Source organism: Patagioenas fasciata, chromosome 2 (genome assembly GCF_037038585.1).
Source record: "Patagioenas fasciata isolate bPatFas1 chromosome 2, bPatFas1.hap1, whole genome shotgun sequence".
Taxonomy (NCBI): Eukaryota; Metazoa; Chordata; class Aves; order Columbiformes; family Columbidae; genus Patagioenas; species Patagioenas fasciata.
The window spans coordinates 44,236,430-44,255,201 of NC_092521.1; the positions used below are offsets into that span (position 1 = coordinate 44,236,430).

Consider the following 18,772-nt stretch of genomic DNA (forward strand, 5'->3'; position numbering starts at 1 on the left):
ACTAATGACATAGTGTAGAAAGAAATTCTCTACTTGTGCATTCAATTATCCAGGAATGTCCTTCCTAATCTCAGCGAGTTAAAGCAAAACAAGAGATGATAATCATCAGATGTTGTCATGATTTCTATATACTTTATTTGGAAACGACTAGCACGCTTATAGTAGGCTTCCTCCAGTAAAATTCCTTCACAAACAGCACTGTATTTGATTGAGAAGTTCCTTCAGCTGAAAAAGCAATACTGTAGGTATTTTTATACTTACATTAATAGAGTTTCTTAGTTTGCCAGCAGGGAGTCCTGCCACTAACTGCACCCCTGAGAGTGGCCAATCATGTCCCATTCATAAGGTGTTAACTGCTCTGGCTCCTCAGAACTGTAACCCCAGTTTGCCTTTACATCCATTCCTCCATGTTATTAAAGCATAATGCTGATTTTGAAAATACTTTTTATTATATATCACACAGTATGTTCATAAAGTTGTTTCATAAAAAAGCAAAACACATAACCCACAGAATGAGAACAAAAGGACTCCAAATGTTAAAACCCATAGAGACAAAGGTTTGATGCTGATTTTTAGTCGAAATCTATCTTCAATGATGAGCTCTATGCATGCATCAGTGTGTGCTTTGTTACATGACGACAACTGCTCTGCATGGACCCAATTCTTATATTGCCACATGAATACTTGCTACTTAAACACTGATTATAACAGTTGCGCAAAGAACTGTTCTTGAATTTTGCTGCATTCAGGAACATACAGCTGCAATACCAACCAGTAAATACAGGCAGACAGCTGAGTGTGATGAAACCCAGAGCTGCAAGACAACTGCAGAGCTGATAACTTTCCCCTCCTTTTTGACTTGAAAAGAAATCTGATTAACGTAGATCGGTTCTTAAAGGCTGTTAATAATACATTTTAAAAGATAGGAGAGAGAGAAGACAGTTCTCTTACAAGCATCATTCTAATTGCTTTACTTCTTTAGGGGTCAAAAGTAAGCCAAATAAAATCAATGTCCATTTGTGTTGCAGAAGCTGAAACATACAGTTCATTATTCACAACTGTTAAAATAGCCAAGCAAAACATTTTGCCATGTGGGGCAACTAAGGAAAGCTGTCATAAAAATTTTGAATGAATATATATTTAGAAATAACAAAGCATTTCATAGAAAGAATTTCAGAACCAATTCTGTAAATAAGAACCAATGCTTTATAGTAAGGCACATATTAACAATTATATTAGATATGAATATAAAACTTTGAGAAGATTTCTAAGATCTTAGTATTGTACATTTTGAAATCAGTTACATTTTTACACTAAATTCAATTAAAATAGAAGAATAGTCTTTATACCAAGAAGAATCAGAAGGTAAGATTACTATCACTCGTCAGATTCTGTCATCTACACAGGATGATTTCAAATACCCTTTAGTTTTTGACAGAAAGGGGAAGAAGGATGTCACCAACAGCATTCTCATTCTTATTTCTTCATGGATAGTCATATTCTTTTACATAATTATAATACAACAGGTGAAGAGGAAAAAGGCATGTGTTTTGTTTTATTCAGACAGCTTTCGCTCACGGTTAATTATAGGTCTATTTAAATAATTTGACCAAAAGCAACATGAAATTTACTTAAACAGTCATTTCTAAGACCTTCAACAATAAAGCCAGTACACTGTCCACTATTTGAATAAATAAACTGAGATTGAAAACAGTATCATAAACCCAAACTTTAGAATATTCTGATTAATATACTATTCCTCCTCTGATAATGTTATCTCAGAAGCTTTAACCAACACTTCAGAAGTGCTTCATGTCATCTACCTTGAAAGCACGCCTTTGAACCAAAATCTCACCCAGCCATGGAAGGAACACCCAAATCTAACATCAGATAACAAATATTTTATAGGAAAAAGAATAAAAAATCCAACACTCTCAAGATGATAACTACCTGCAGAATAATCAGTTGAGCCAACAATTGCACTCACATCATCTCTGAAGCCATGAGTTCTTTCACAGACAGTATCAGTGCCAGTATTAAAGCAGTAAAACATCAGTGTCTTTACCTCAAACGTATCTCACACAGGAATTTCAGCGGCTGTTGAAAAGCACCCTGCGAGCACCGATATGGGACTTTCACTCTGCTCCAGGGCTTGTTCCACTTCGGGAACATCCACTTCCACCCACAGGGCAAGACTGTTCAGCTCTGTTCAGATCCTAGCATGAGGGACCTCCTGCTTTTCTCAGTGGAAGGTACAGTACAGCCTTCCACAAGCCACCCCTGCCTTATCACTAAGTCATTTTGAATACTTCATAGGCACAGCAAACCTTGTCCAGCAGTATCATTTATCCATGTTCCACCCTCACATGCAAAACTCCAATCCCAGCTTTCAGAACAATTATACATATGTAACTCAAATCTACTGTTAGTCTCACAATAGTATCACAGTGAAGAACTTTTAAGGGTTTGTCCAACACTACCGAAAGTAATCCAGAGAACCACTCATTACATTAATCTCATCCCAAGCTTCTCACCCCTCTACTCATTACTATACGAAATTGAAGAGAGCAAGTCGCCAGGAAACAGCCCAGCCCTTGGCTCCTGCACCACCAGACTCATCACACAGCTGAGAGTTCCAACTCTTTCAGCCAACTCAGGCTAATTCTGAAGATAAGGCTGAGAGTCCCAAGTGACAGTGACAGCTACATCTGAAGTACACAGTGGGAAAAAAAAAGAAGCTTTGTTTCCAAATCACGTAGCTCCTCTACTTCATTAGGAGTAGACACATCACCTACTAAATCAATCTCTCAAGACAGATAATAATTTGTCTCTTGAATAGCTAAATATATATGTGAGTGTCATGGGCTGTGTCTCCACTGAATTCCCTGGTGTTGATTAGAACTGTTATCTTTGAGCCGTGATCTGTTGTGTTTTGGGTTTTTTTTCTTTTTTTTTTTTTTTTTTTCATGTATGCTTTCTCTCCTTCCTCTGATCTGCAACAGGAATACAGAAAACCTAGGTTGGCCATAATGACAGTAAGGCTTTCTAACTTTTCCAGTTTGGGTAGGTAAAACTCTAGGCAAATACAGAAGGTCAGCTGTGTAATCATGCTGAGCCAATGTCACAGCATCCTGCCAGAGATAGATGTTGATGCAGTAGACTCAAATTGGGATTCAATCCACCCACATTCAGGCCTCTCCCTGGAAACCTGAACTGAAAGCACAGCCATGAGAAGGGTCAAGAAACACTATACATTAAATCCATTTGACATTTCTTATAATTCACCACAACTCCTTACCTTTTTAATAATGCATACAAGCAGACCTGGTGATGACTACTCATAAGAAATACTGACAGGATCAGTTTTCCTAGTAGCTCAGGCACAAGGACCAGTGCTAAATTACGAGCATGAAGAAAAGTTATTTATCTGAGAACTTCAGAGGGAAGAACTAAGAGCAGACTACATCTCTTATCTGTTTGTTTGTCTTAATATTTGATTGAAGATGAATAGATAGAAATGGCACATGCAACTGGGTTGAGCTGACTAGAAAAAAAAATGCTCAACTGTTGATATGTTTAATTTTGCTTACAGGTCTTTCTGCCAGTTCATGAAAGTTATGCCTGACAAGCCAAACAGCATGTCTGAGCAAACACAAAAAAAAATCAGGAAAGAAATGTAATCTCTGGGCTTGCCCCGAAATTTCTGAACCAAATCAACCTCTTCTCTGATAGTGATTTGCATAGTATTAAAATAAAAATGCATGCTCTACAGTTGAGTATACTGTACTTTGGAAATCTATTATTCAAATGATAGAAGCAAACTGGGATACTGAACATTAAAGAGGATACTAGAATAGCTTGACCGTGAACTGTATGATGGCCAGTCCTGAATTTTTAAAATTAAGAACTACACACATTTTAAACTGAAGTATAAATACACAGAAAGGCTTTCTGACAAGTACCATGCAAAAGATTAAAATATTAAAAAAAAAAAAAGGGATTGGATGTCTTAATTAATGTCTTAAAGACATTTTTTTAAATTATATCTTTAAAGACCTCTTCCCCTTTCTTTTCAAGTTTTTAACAGAAAAACAGAAAAAGAAATGTTTCTTTTCTCCTATCAAACCGTGTGAAAACACAGTTCTTTGGACATGTACCAGAGTGAAAACCTGGCTGTAAGTGAAAGTCTAGAGCACCATGTTCTTTCATTCAGTGACGGGAACCTTCATTAGATTATCTCATAGCTATGGGACAAGATACTGCAAAAGCCAAATGATGCATCATTAAATTATGCTTTCTTCCTCTCCAGGCAAAAAGTGAGTATAGCATTAGATTAGTCTGAAGGACTAAAAAGAAAAGGAAGGGCTTTGTAACATGCATCAGAAGTGACAAAGCCGATACAGTTTTTAAACCCCATTTATTTACACAATCAGGTATAAGCAGTTACTTAAGTTAATCACAGAAATCTTGAATGTAATATGGAGCCCAAAAGAGTTCAGTGCATGCTTCAGTGTTTTATGATCTCCCTTGCACATGCCTAGAGAAAGTCTGCCACTCTGCAACAGAGGAAGGAATTACTACAAAAAAAAAAAAAAAAAAAAAAAGCAGACTTTGCTAAAAACTATACTTTTTTTTTTTTTTTTTTATGACACAAGAAATGCTGAGTGTTTTAAGTAACGGATAGGTTTGTCTCCCACTGTCTAGCAACGGTTATTCTAATCATGTTACATAGTATCTTCAGAGTCAGAAATATGAACCGCAGGAACATTCTTCACAAACTGCACTGAAACAAATTACACTCTCCTCAGCCAGCTTGCCCACAGTGATCTCCATCCACCATTATGGGAGAGGCTTACTTTATCTTCCTGCTATAAACCTGAGTTAGTTACACATTCACCACACTGACATCCCAACATGTTTTAATCTTATTATGTCAATATTGCATCTATGTAAAAATGTGTATTTCAGTGCACAAAAAGATCTCTTGTGCTGACAAATCAAAGTGCATTAACCTGGGAAGCTCAGAGATTGCCGCACACACCCACACTTCACTTTGCTAGAGATCTCACTGATTAGAAAATGAAACATCCGAAATTCAACAAACATTTCACACAGTGACGTTTCTGCTGGAGCATATACTACCAACATTGCAATTTACACTTTCGTCACTATTAGTGAGTTATTTCTCCAACTTATTTCCCACACACATACTATGCCCAGTGCCCCTGCTAAAACTACCATGTTCGCTGGAACTGATTGAGCATTTAGTGAAATATCAGAGCTTAGCTATAAATCTATGAAAATGCTTTTATTCTGTGCTGCTTTCATGTTAGAACAAAGCATCCATCAAGGTCACTGTAAAAGATTGCAGTTTTCAGGCTCAGAGAGAAGACACCAAGGAAATCAATACAAGCAAAGTTAATTTAACATTGTCTGAAGTTCCTTCTCTCCCGAACCTGCCTAGAATTCACAGCTCTATCCCCTGCATTTCAGAGACAGGTGTTTCATAGGTACGGGAAAACGGGTTGCTTAGCTTATATGGTATCAGTGCTGAAAGGTGAACAGAATTCGTTCTTTGCAGAGTAACAAGTCTGCTCTGAGCTCTCTCAATTTTTAGCAAGAGATTGCAGCCCCATGGGCCTCCTCCTTTGAAGTGGAGTTCCTCCAAGAGCAGAATTAGTCCCCTGCCTGAAAACCATGCTCTATATACTGAAATAAATCACAGTCAACTTTTTTGTTTAATGGCAATGTCAAGTACAGTAATAAATATCCACAGGCTAAAAGTAAGCAAATGAACAAGGCTAGGCAAACCATATCCTCACAGCAAAAGCATCTCAAAGAAAATCACTAGGTAGGGAACAAGAAAGTTAAAAGCATAAAAATCAAAACTCTGGGTTCAGTATCTTGATCCATGGGTAAACCTATCTTAAGTGGGTCTGAAAGGCTAGCACGCACCCTGCCTTTCTACCAAGCACTCATGAAAAGCAATTGAGATTCCTAGAATATAGTTACAGCTCAGCACAAAGGAGAAGGCACTTATATTAACGTCTATAAGAAGTCATCACCTCTTAACAGTTGCAGAAGTGGGAAGCACAGGAACACTGTGCTTCCTTCCCGGCTACCACGCCGGAGATCCACACCGGCGGGATGACCACGCCGGACGCCGGCAGAGTTGGAGTGGGGCTCCCTTGCAATCCCAACAACAAACCTCCCGCATCTCGACGCCTGAAAACTGCCGCTGACGCCGCGGACCATCCTGCCCGCAAACCAGGAGCGGGCGACCAACAGCTGCAAAAAAAAGTCACTCGAGACGAACATAACGCAGCGAAAAGGCAGCAGAAAAAGAGCACTCACTTGCCTACACAGCACCACCGGGTGACCTCCTCTCAGCTGATGAAACGCTGTGCCGCCCGTCCTCCTCGGACCGCTCCGCGCTATTTCCAAAATATTTCCACAGGGCGCCGGCACATCTCCGGGCTCAGCCGGAGCGCGCAGGGAGCCCGGCCGCTGCACCCCCCAGCCCGGTGCCCATTGTGCCAGCCACAGCTCCGGCAACTCGCGCTCCTTCCCTCCGGCTAACACGGCATCGCACCCAAGCCCTCACCACCCTCTCAAACTCCGCCACCACGCCGAGGGGGAGCGTGGGGCTCCCCGCGCCCTTCTCGGAGATGGAGCGGGGGCGCCGGGAGGGGAAGTGCGGGGAGGCAGCGCCGCCCCTCCGCGGCGACGAGCGGCCAGGCGAGGCGAAGGGATGCGAGGCGGCGCGCCGCCGCCACCGCGGCCGCAGCCAGCCGCGGCGATGCCGGCCCCGCCCGGGACCCCCACCCGCCCCCCCCCACCGCTCCCGGGGTGCTCCGTAACGCCGCCCCGCTGCCGGCGCCACGAGATCCGGTGACGCGCAGCCCTCCCCCCAGCCCAGCCTCCGTGGCGGAGCTGGGCGAGCGGGCGGTTAGGCGGGGAGCAGAGCCTCGCCGCTGGGGGGGCCACCTCCGGCGGGCTGCGGGAGGTTCTGCCGGGCACGCCGGGAGAAAGCGGCCCTCCCGCTGCGTTCGGTCCGGCTTGCTGCGGCAGCCGGTGACCCCCGGCGTGCGGGGATCGAGCGCTCCCGGTCTCGGCGCTGCTGGAGCTGCTGGCCCCCCGGGGGAATAAGGTGTACTCCCAGGCCAGGGGGGAGCCCACTCGCCTGTAGCCCATGTAACACTCCCCGGACTTGGGCTGCTGCGGCTGTAGTTTCTCCCCCGTGCCCAGGTGGGAAAGTTGTCCGCCCGCTCTCCCGCCTCACTGAGCCTCCGTTTTTGCTCAACTTCCCTGAGCGCCTTTTCTCGTGGGTGCGTGAGTGGGCCTCGCCTGAACAGCTCTCCAGAGAGTAAACGCATCGCCCCCCATGTTTGGAAGAAATTTGGTGCCGGTTTTATCACTTTGCCAGATTGACTTTGCGCGGCAGAGGTGCTGCCAGTTCAGGCGCGACCCTTTCCCTCGTTTCCCAGCCCCTAACACGGGCCACGGCTCTGCGGCCTCTGCCCCGCATCGGAGCACGGTGAGCCCTAAAAGGCGAAAAATGTGCTGGAGTGCTCCCCGCTAAAGCCCGTTCGTGCCCCACTCCCTCTTCCTCCTCCTCACGTCCGCACCTCTAACAGCGGCACACTGCGCCCCGCTGGGCATCACCTCGTAAGCATCACTGTTCCCGCCGGGCAGGGCTGAAATGATACGGTATAACGCGAAAGATCAGTGTGATGTACACGCACGCACGTATGTATCATGCATATTTGTATGTATGTACACATACACCCCATACGCACAGGTCGGTGAGGGGCGGCAGCCGCGGGCGAACCGGATCTCCCCCCGGGACTGGGGCTGCCAGGTACCGACCAGCCTCCGTGAAGGCTGCGGGGGAGGAGGAGAATTAACGCAGGAGGAAAAAGAAGAAAGAGGGAGCCCAGAGGGAGCCGCTGCTCAGCAACCCGCCCCCCAGCTCTGGCTGCGGGGAGCAGCGAGCTCCACGGCCTCCCCCGCGGTCGATGCCGGGAGCGGGGTTCAGCGCAGCTGGAGCGGAGCGGCCTCGCCGCCGCTCGCCGGCGCGGTGGGGGACCTGCGGGAGCGGGCAGGGAAGTGTCGCGGTTGTCGCTGCGGGACAACGGAGCCTCTGCTGCAGCTCAGTTTGGGGCAGAGCCGGCGCCCGTGACGGGGACGGCCGTGGACTCATCCGCATTTTCTGGGTCCCGTTTTTACTCTTGGAAGTGTTTTCATGTTGTCAAGCTGAGGGTATCGGGAAGGGTGGTCAAAACAAAAGACCGGTAGAAGGAAACTGAGCTTTGCTTTACTGTTACTCCTCTGCCAGCAATTTTCCTCTCAACTCGTTCAGGCTTATTGGAATGAAAAGTGGTTTTCATATGCATCTTACAGTTAAGGGGTCTTCTTCCGTCAAGCTAGTGCAAACAAAAATGGTTTTGCTCTTTATGAATTCCTTTTATAAATACTAACTTCAATAATGTGCAGTGAACGATTAAAGCGGAAAAGGATTTAAAAAGATGGCTTAATGCAAGCTAAATGCAAGTATAATAGAGTTGCTATGAAGAGTACAGTTAAGTACGGAGTTGATAAATGCATAAGAATATGCAATGATAGGTTTCATGCCTAATTGAACAGATTTGTACTTCAGTTCTCATCTAGGGATACAGATCCTTATTTTTCCCTATTTCTTAATGCTGATTGATGCTAACAGAGTTCTTGATAGCTACAAGCTAACCAAGTTATCTTCCCTATTGTGGTCCTACTGAAAGATTAAATGGTTTGAACTGACAATTCTGACAAGGTTGAAAAAATAAATTATTACAAGTATACATATATTACAACCAGGATGATTAAAATACATGTCTGAGACTTGCAATAAGTGAAATGTAATGAACAAAAAACTTTTCAAAGTCAAACACAGAAGTAAAACTGAACTGCAGCCCTCCTTGCTCATGCTCTGCTGAGAAGGATGACACTCAGCCCTTGAGAGCACAGTTATTAAATGAAGTGGAAACAAATAATCTTTTATGATCTTTTAACTACCCTGACTGGAGCCAATCACACACTCAAGTTCCAACAGGGACAGCCTCCTCTGTTTCAGTATTGAAGACACATTCACATACCACTCTCAAACCTGGGTGTAGATTAATTGGTACATAATATTATCCCACCTGTAGGGAAAACTATCATTTCCTGGAGACCTCCCTCTTTTTTCTTTATGTGGTGCTGAAGAGTAGGATAGTTTAAGCAAGCAAGAAATTTTGAATTTTCACAAGAGTATGTTGTTCTAATTTCACTTCCGGATCTTTTAAACTATTTCTATGTTTATCAGAACACATATGTGTTAGTTACAAGTTTCATTAGCAGCAAGAGTATGCTGAAGATGAGCTCTACCAAACCAGGTAAAAATAGTGTGTGATATTTTTAATCATTATCAAATGGATGCTACATGATTGCATGAAATAAGCGTGATTGCCAGTTTTACATGTGAAGGTTTATTTTGTGTTGTATTTTTGTTTTGGGCAGCACAAACACAAGATACTTACAGAGAAATCAGATTTCAGGTAGGCTTAGGATGTAGTCCTAAGCCCATGAATCAACATTTAAAGTCAGAGTGGGTGAGCCAGAATTTGTTTCGTGAAGTATGGGTAGTGCTAATTAAATTTCACATAAAAATGTGGTGGTAGATTGGCTTCTGTTGTAGGTTCTGCAGCATCAGCAGACTGGCACCATGCAGGTCACCAACAAGGATGGAGTGACAGAGGAGGAATAGCATTAAAAATGGAAGAAGTAGAGGCTAAGCATGAAGATAAAATGGCATTGTCTAAAAAAGATGGGGATGAAAGAAAGAATGTCACCCAACAAGAAAGCAAGTGACATCCCTTGTAAAACTGTATTGACTGTCTATCTGCAAGGGGTCATTTGTCTCCTTTTCCCTTAGCAAAATTATTCCAGCACCCAGTCCTTTTCTTTTTTTTTTTTTTTTTTTTTTTTCCCCTAGGTAAAGTATAGTTCACTTCGATTGTAGGCAATGACTCTGACATTAGGCAGCCAAGCACTGGTGCCTATGTCTGTCACACATAAGTTTCTCTGTGAAAGTGATGATAAATGAAGAGCAGAGAACTAAAACTCTGCAAAAGTGTGTGGGGAAGGAAAGTATCTACAGTAGGGGACAATTAAGATGAATATGTAAGAAAAATGTTATAGATGCTTTGGGGAGCAGAGGGGAGAGCTTGTTTATCCAACATCACTGCAACAGTGGGCTTTCCATTCATGTAGCAGGTCCTAGCACCTCAGGGAACACATCACAGCCCTCCACTGTTACCTATACTTTTCTGGACAGAACCTTATTCTTCAACAGTTTTAAGCCATCAACAATATGAAACACATTTCAGTCTGCAAACGAAGGCAAGGTATGCTGTTTTGACTGTGAAAATCTGTTCCTGAAACTAGACATGGTTGATGTTAATTTGCAAACATGTTTTTTTTCATTGACAATGTGTCTTTAATAGACGTCTAGATGGTTTTAATTCTTACAAAGTAAGCAGTCTTATTTCTTCACATAAAAATACTCAATAAAAAGATATTAGTCTTCAAGAAGATCTTTTTAAGCAGAATATTAAACAAATTGAAGTGAAACATAAAGCACTGATGAGTTTTTCAGTGACTATGACAATAGGATTAATCTATTTTCAATATCCACTTTTGGAAAAGATAGCAATCAGAATCACAAATGTAACTCCCTCAAGGACAGGTGTCATGTACTTTATAACAAGAAGGTCACAAGATCATCTATAAGCACCTTGCTACTCCCAAATACAGAGCACATTCCTAATTGTTGATGACTTTGTATTTAATTTCCATTCACAGACTGGTAATAATCCACCCAGCCAAGTCCAGAAAAGTCTGTGAGCATATTCAGTCTTGTATCCCCACAACTGTTTCAAACTACCTTCAGAAAAACACTTGACTTACCAGTATCTAGCACACTTATATAAAATAATGTGTCATTTGTCACCATGGCTTGTAACCTGAAAAACTGACTGGGGAAATTATGGAGACCAAAATAGCCTTTTATAGTCTGTGGGTGGGCAAAAAAGTTGCAGCTATATTCCATAATATTCCTTGCTACTGTGATTTGTTTCTCGAGAGCCCTTGTCAATCCATTTAAAGCTCACACTCACATAGACCTGAAGAGAGACACAGGGTTTCTTCAAACTGGAACCAAATATTCTTATACATTAAAATCCCCCTTTTCACATGTAAACAAGACACTGGTAATTCTGTGAATTTTATGTGAATTTTACTTTGAAATTCTGAGTTTTTCAGATTATCTTGAAGCTTGGAGAATTGAAACCCATATATATTGAAAACAAACCTCAAAGAACCCAGACTGTGAAGTTCATAGTTTTAAATTCATTCTTTAATCCCAAATTTTACACACAGCCTGTACACCATGTTCAATCCAGTTATTATTTATGCCAGTCTAAAATTGCCTTGCATCTCATTAATGGATATTTTTAACCCATAAAAGAATTTGGATAGAATTATAACAAAGGATTTTAACTCATTTCAGGGAAATTATCTGTATCATCTGTCTCAGTAATTAATTTATTAAAATCAATTGCCACAAATTAGAAAGGGCAAATCATAGGCTATAAGGAGCAAGATCTAAGAAAATTATCAATTATTTTATTTTCTGTATTATCCTCAATAAAAGTCTTATCTTTACATTATCACAATTAACCTATTTCTTCACCAAAAGAGATAAAATCACCCTTTGTGCATTTAACAATCAATTTTACACATTGCAAAGTTCAAAACTTTTTTCCCCTTGGAAGCCAAATAACTGATAGAAGACAAATATCATTTAAAAATAACTAACTTACACTCTGTAGCATTTATGAGTCTCCATAAGAAAAATAAACAGATAAAAGATTACTAAGACTGTGAAAGAATTTGTTTCTGTTAGGTTAATTGTTTTTGATTTGGTAGTTAAAAGATGAAACGGTGGAATTAAAATATGGGATGTATCTGCAAATAATTTAATTGATTTAAGCATTTGGAAATATATGTGAATACAGTCATAGTTTATAAAATGATCGCTATGTTCCTGGCATTAAAGATAGTTAGTATATACTTGAGACAGTTTTTGTGGATAGAGGAAAAGTTGCAATTTTGGCCAAAAGTTGAAACCACTCTGCAAAGAGATATAAGGCTTAGCTGCAAAATTATACCCATTACAGATAATCCCTGACAGATGGGTATTAGGACATGGTCTGCCCAGAATCTTCAACCTGGCCCAAGTGCCTGCCTGTGGGAGGATGAAGAGAGCAATGGCTATTTAATCAGCAAATGCTTTCAGATGGCTCAATATTTTTTTCACACTCATAGCTCCCAGTCAGGGAGAGGGGATAAAAAGGAACTACTTCTGTGGCTGCCAAAGAAATTGAGGGGTGGTTCTGCCCATGGATGAATGAGGCCAGCCTTCCTGCCTGGAAGCACCATGGCATCTCTCTGAGAAAAAAAAAAAAAAAAAAAGACAACTGCTTTAGCTCAGATTTTCCTCCTCAGTTCCACAACAGCAATGTGGTGTTCTGTGAATGAATTCAGTGTTTGCTATAAATGCAAAGAATTGGTGCTCCACTGTAGAAAAGGGGATGTAGATGTCTCTGTGGGAGGACCATGATAAGTGTATGTGTGCTGAACACCGTATGCTGATGCTCAGTGCACATGCGAAAGAAAGAACGAACCTGACCTAGTTTGACTATCCTGTAAAATCCAAGTAGTTTTCTGCCATGGTGCATCAGGTTTGTGTGCATGACCTACACCTAACCCTAGTGAAAACCATCTGTGCTCTGGGAGCTGTACCATTTGCCAATATTTCTTGAAGAAAGTGCCCCCAGCTCAGAAATGTGGGGTCCACTGCACTTCTGCATTAATGAGTCAAATACTCCAGGTCCTTAACTACTAAATAATCAGCATTGCTTTTCCATCATGTAGGCAGTCTTGAACTTTTGGGGCTTTTTTCCCTCCTCACTCAGCAATGGATTAACAGCTCACAACTGTGACACACTTCACGATACCACTGTGTGATTCTTCCACCACACTTTGGTGGCATTTGCTGAACATGGTTCTTACACCACTTCCAATAGTCCAGTTCCCTAGAGCTCTGTGACTCTGGTCTTTTCTAAACCCCCACCTAATGCTGAACAGGTCAGGAGAGCCTGTCCCTGCCTTTTGGCCACCTTGGTTAGCTGTCTGTCAGAAAAGGCATTGTTTGCCACCTGGGTGTTTTTCCATGGCTTGGCCAAGGTCCAAAATGAAGACTAAAGAGAATTGCAGAAATGCAACTAAAGGAACATTTTGTTGTTTAAACAGACCACTTTTAGGCACAGGAAGCATGGTGCTATCTACTAAGCTAGTCTTCTGGTGATGTCCCACAAACTGTAATGTTGTTGGCTACTTCTCTGCTTCGGTCTGATACAGAGGACATAACCAGCACGGCTTCATATGGTTACCTTATCCGTATCTTGGAAGGAGCACACCTGGGGCATCTCCTCTGTCTCGATGAGCTGCTCCAGAACAGCTTTTCCAAGCAGGTTGCTGCTGAGGGCTCTGTAGGATGTGCCCCTTTGTGGGTGGTATCAGGATACTGCAACGGTCAATGGCTCACTGGGGACCTAGCTGGTGCTGTGACAAAATCAGGTCCAAGGTCAAGCTGGGAAGACAAGCCACAAAGCATGGTCCAATTCAGCGAGGCCCATGGCTGGGCACAGGCATGACTATGAGAGAAGTGCAGGCAGGCAAATCTATGTGTGCCTGTGCCCTACAGGAGGGACTAATGACTCTGGGTGGAGCTGAAATTTGGTTCTGGTCTCATGGGCAGGAGTGGGAGTCCAGAGGAGGTTTGGTGGGGAAAGTAAGGACTGGAAGTGCCCTCATGGCCCTTGTAATTGATACAAACACAAAATACACTTCACCTGTAAGTGTATTGAAACAGGACCTGCTACTTTTCTGAAGTAAGCCTCCTCCAGGACATGCCTACTGCAAAGGTTTTTTGTGCTGTGTATGCGTGTGCCAGATTATTGCTCATTACAAAAACATGAAGGTACCAAGCTACAGCTACAGCTCTGATACAGCATTTCCCAAGAGCTGTTGATTCCAGGGCAAAGCAAGCCCTTGTGCAATTCCAGCACTGTTTTGCTTACAGATATTAAAAAACACCCACAGCATCTCATTCAGAAATCATTAATTGGATATTTTTTTATTAGTATAAGAAACATTCTCTCAAAAGGTTTCTAATTTTTTGTAGAAAAAACAAATAAACATTTTGACATGGTAAGCTGAAAGTGCTCCTTCTGAGATGCAATCAGCAGCAATGAAACCTAGGAATGAATTTGGACTATCCACTTCTACTTGTCTTTCACAGGAATAACCTGTCTTACAAGTATTACCTTCTATAAATATATATTTCTGAAATATTTTTTTCACAAAAGTAAAATGAAAGATGGAATAAACGTGGTGTTTTTTTTCAAGTTGTAGATGTGATCAGCTAAAACTGAGAATATCTGCACCATCTTAGTCCCAGATCAGAGCTCTGGTCTTGCTGCCCATGTCATAGTCCCCCTTCCTGGGGGCAACTCCACTCACTCAGGCATTTGTGGAAATGTTTTAACCACACTTATAGACAGGGAAGAAACAAAATTAATGTCTTATATATAGATTAAATCAATCATTTTAGCGATTTCTTAATAGTTATTTCTGGGGGGGAAAAATGACTGTGAGAAAAGCGTTGCAGAGTTATAGCCTTAAAATATTGATACTGCATTTAATATTCCATTTTCTCTAAAAACAACATGTGTCCTACTTTCTGTCACAGGTGACTCAGAAGTTGAATTCAGGTGACCAGCTTCCCTCTGAATTTCAATTGACTGAGGTTTTCAGATTTTTCTGTTTTGTACCCACTAGCTATTTGTTAGCTTATAAAGACACTTTATTTTGTTACCAATATTTGCATAAAAATAATTCATTTATTCTCTTCTGTACATATTTAATTATTTTAGTAGATTTTGTGTAATCATAATTAAAGATTGACTGAAGAAAAAATTAGGTACTATTTAAATACACCGAGTTAAATTATTTATTGCTTTTGGAAGAGTAAATTGACTCTTAAGTATATTCTGGTTCTATTTCTCCCTTAGTATTACCTCTCAAAAATGATCTGGTATTATCTGCAGATGTCATTAAAATAGCCATAATTTAATATGTACTCAAATATTAATTGCAGCTTGTTAATAATGAAAACAAAACACTTGTCAGTATGCCATAGTTGGACAGTATAGTTTTTATAGATTAATTAACCTTCAACAAGGGCCTCAGCTTAAAAAAAATAAAAAAGGAAAGAGGAAGTAGATATGAATCTCAAAGCAATATTAATTTTCATTGCAGATGTTACTGGGAGACTAACTATAAATGGGTCACAGATCTACCACAAACTTATGAAATCCTTAGCAAAACACATCATGAGCAGGGGTGCATGGTTATGAAATGAATAAAAATTCCTGTCTTTTTTTTCCAAGCAGCACTAACCAGTGAGTTATATTTTATACCACTGCAATTATGAATGTTTTAAAGAAATGTTAACTCTGTACTTTGCTTATTTTTAGGAGAAAATATTGAGTTAGCATTTGGGATTGAGTTAACATTTGGTTTACATTGTTGGTTAATAGCTCTTATAAGGAAGATAAACAAACAAACAAGAACAAAACCAAAACAAAACAAACCCAGAATTTAAATAAAGCTTGATACAAAGGTACCAGAGTTTTAAACATATGCAATACCTGCATTTTAGAATGTAAATATTTGTGAAATTTGGCAGTTAGACCAAAAATGGGGATAAAGTTCATTTTTGTTTGGTAGGAAGAACCATGTTGTGGATAAAATGTCTCAATTTTTTCCAGAAAAAAAAATCAGAAAGGCTCCTTTCACATCAGTCGAAACCTTTATAATGTTTTCTTATTTTATTCAGTATAGCAAACTTAGAAGTAATTCCAAACCAGAAAAATTATGTATTTTTTCTGCTGATAATATCAGTTTATTTTGATGCTTATTTCAAATCACAGTTCTGTCAAGCTGACTTAGTGTCACTGTGGCTCCCCACCAAAATGCTTTTGATAAATTGGTTTTTCTGCAACAAAAGCATTCTGGGGAAAAAAAAAAAAAAAACACAACAACAACAACAACAACAAAAAAAAAACCACCAAAAAAACACCAGACTAATTCTATTTATACCAAAAAGTCTATGTACCCGTCTACGTACAGCTCATGCAAGCTGGTTTGACTGATTGACATCTGAATCCAAGTTAGTATTGACGGGTACTGATATACATCGAAGGTCCTCTGTGCCCTTTTATCAAACCGAAGGCTGAAACAATCATTTGCAGCAGCTCCTGTACAGAAGTTGATGTACAGCTGCCAATAGATAAATCATTTACTTTCAACACCTGTGCTGGCTACTTCCTAGAGGTTTTGCATTACCATACTGGCTCCCTGTCTGCAGAGAGAAAAGATTATTAACCTGAAGCCATTTCCTGGACAAAGAAATACATTCTGACAAACTGAAATACTGAGGAAAAAAATGTCAAAGCTGAAATATGGGAGTTCTCATTATAAAGCTTCTTTCTGAGAAAAAGAGAGGAGTTCAAGGAACTGCCACATACATAACATATTCTTTGTATTCTTCCTGGTAAAACAAGAAAAAGGTTCCTCCTGGCTTTTATGGTTCTCTTGTCTAAATTATGGTTTTTGCTTGTGGCTTCCTCTGGTCACAAAAGGGTTTAATGCTCTCAGATCACAGAGAAGAATCACTTAGGAGATAACTCCACAGTCTCTTGTGATAAGTACTCTATTAAAACTACAACCCAGATGTGAAGATCCTGTGGAGAGACCTTGAAGATTGGCATTTAGGGCTGAAAACGATCTTAGAAAAACTCTTACATCTGTCTGGTAAACTCAGATTTATTCCCATTGACCCTCCTGAACTTGATATTCTAGCCTGGGCAATAATCCAAGGTCTTTCAAGAAACTGAGTTCCCCAAAGCCTCCTTAATATCGCTAGCTCTTAGATAATGGGGCTTAAAGTCTCAAGACACTCTGAGATCTTTCAACCCTGAGCTATTCCCATGTTACAGGCTTTGCTAAGCTGCATACTGCTCAAACAATAACAGTTCAGATACTGTCTTCAGTCTGATTTCTTTTGATATCGTAGTCAGTGAATCTCTTCTGACTGTTCTTGCTCATTCAGACCATGAAAACGTGACCATTTATTTACATTTCTACCCAGCTATGTCCGAGACTATAAGAAGTACAACAGAGAACTCCTCACAGAAGTGGGAATAATAATGGTACCATTTTTTAACGTCACATGCTGAGAGTCATGGAGAGCTGTGTGCATGTATGCACATACACAGTACTAGTCCCTGAAAATCAGCAATCAGGGTTCTTATATTCTGACTGCAACAAAATATTGTAGTTGTAAAAGAACTCTGAAGTACCGGATGCTAATTTTTTAGTTTTGTTCTTACTAGGTATGTTTAATTCACATATAAATAACATATGAAATCATTACTTGAAAGAATATAGACAACATAAAGAATATTAGAGATCTGAAGAAAAGGATTTGTGTTTTAATGACCACAGCACGAGCACCAATTTATGTAATCTCTGTATTGCAAATCTGTGCACAAATATCTTTCAAAAAATTGAAATGCCACATAGAACAGATTAAGTAAGAAATGTTGAGAATATGTGGGGTTCTGATGGAAAAAACAATGTAAATAAAAGTAAAAAGACTTTTTTTAGACTTATGTGCTCTTATGGGCACATTCTTTGTGAATTATGGCAATCTTGCCCACAGGCTTTGATCAGCAGGCCCCAGTATCTGTGAGGAATACACTTTATTGTATAATCTTAGGATTCAGACATGTGTAATTAAAAATTTGGAAAAAAAAAAAGGTGATAAAAATACTTACTCTTTTGAAAGCTTAAGTGTTTCTAAGGACATATTTATATTTATAAAACAGCTTTTGACAGCAATATCTGCTCATATGCATGACATTGATATAGTTCCATATAGTTGTGTCTTAGATGAGAACTAATTCTTTCAGATTACATACTGGACATTTGTTTTGCATTGTCACTCAACATTGTTACTGTGTAATTCATAAATCAGTCCTACCAGGTCCATCAAATAAAAATTACTGAAACCACTGAAAAATCACAATTGCTACTGTTTATCAATTACAGCTTTTTCAGAAAAGTAATTTAAGTTTATTAGACAGTTCCCTATAGTAAAAGCAGAAATTTCTGCATTCTTTTTTTTTTTTTTTTTATCTGCTAAAAATTAAGAGGAAAAACCCCTATCACCCCTATTTGTTTCTACAATTTTGATTCAAAGACCACTGGAGCCAATGGAAATTATTTTCTTCTTATACATAATTTCCTGATGGTCTGTATGAAAAAGGTATTAACATACTCATCTATTTAGTTTGGGGATGAAAAAACCTGGTCTCATGTTATAAGGAAGAGGGGATTAAACATGAAACCCTCACCTCTCAGACCCAAGAAACAGACTTCTTCCTGTTTCAGAAAGATCACATTTTATAGTCAACATAAATGCTTCAAATGAATTTCAATTAGCAAAAATGTCCACTTGTTCAGAAGTGGAATGAAAACAAATCCCCAAATCTCACAAGTTGCT

At 40.3% G+C, this 18,772-nt stretch overlaps 1 protein-coding gene across 6 annotated transcripts in view; it reads right to left on the reverse strand.

Moving 5' to 3' along the window:
* The window catches only part of SNTG1 (syntrophin gamma 1), a 344,915-nt gene extending 338,139 nt beyond the window's left edge, over positions 1–6,776 (reverse strand). For all 6 annotated transcript variants that reach the window (XM_071804126.1, XM_071804127.1, XM_065832962.2 and 3 more), the window contains exon 1: positions 6,355–6,776. The gene's annotated coding sequence lies outside the window, so the exon portion shown is untranslated. The remainder of the gene's footprint in view (positions 1–6,354) is intronic.
* Between the last annotated feature and the right edge of the window lie 11,996 nt (positions 6,777–18,772).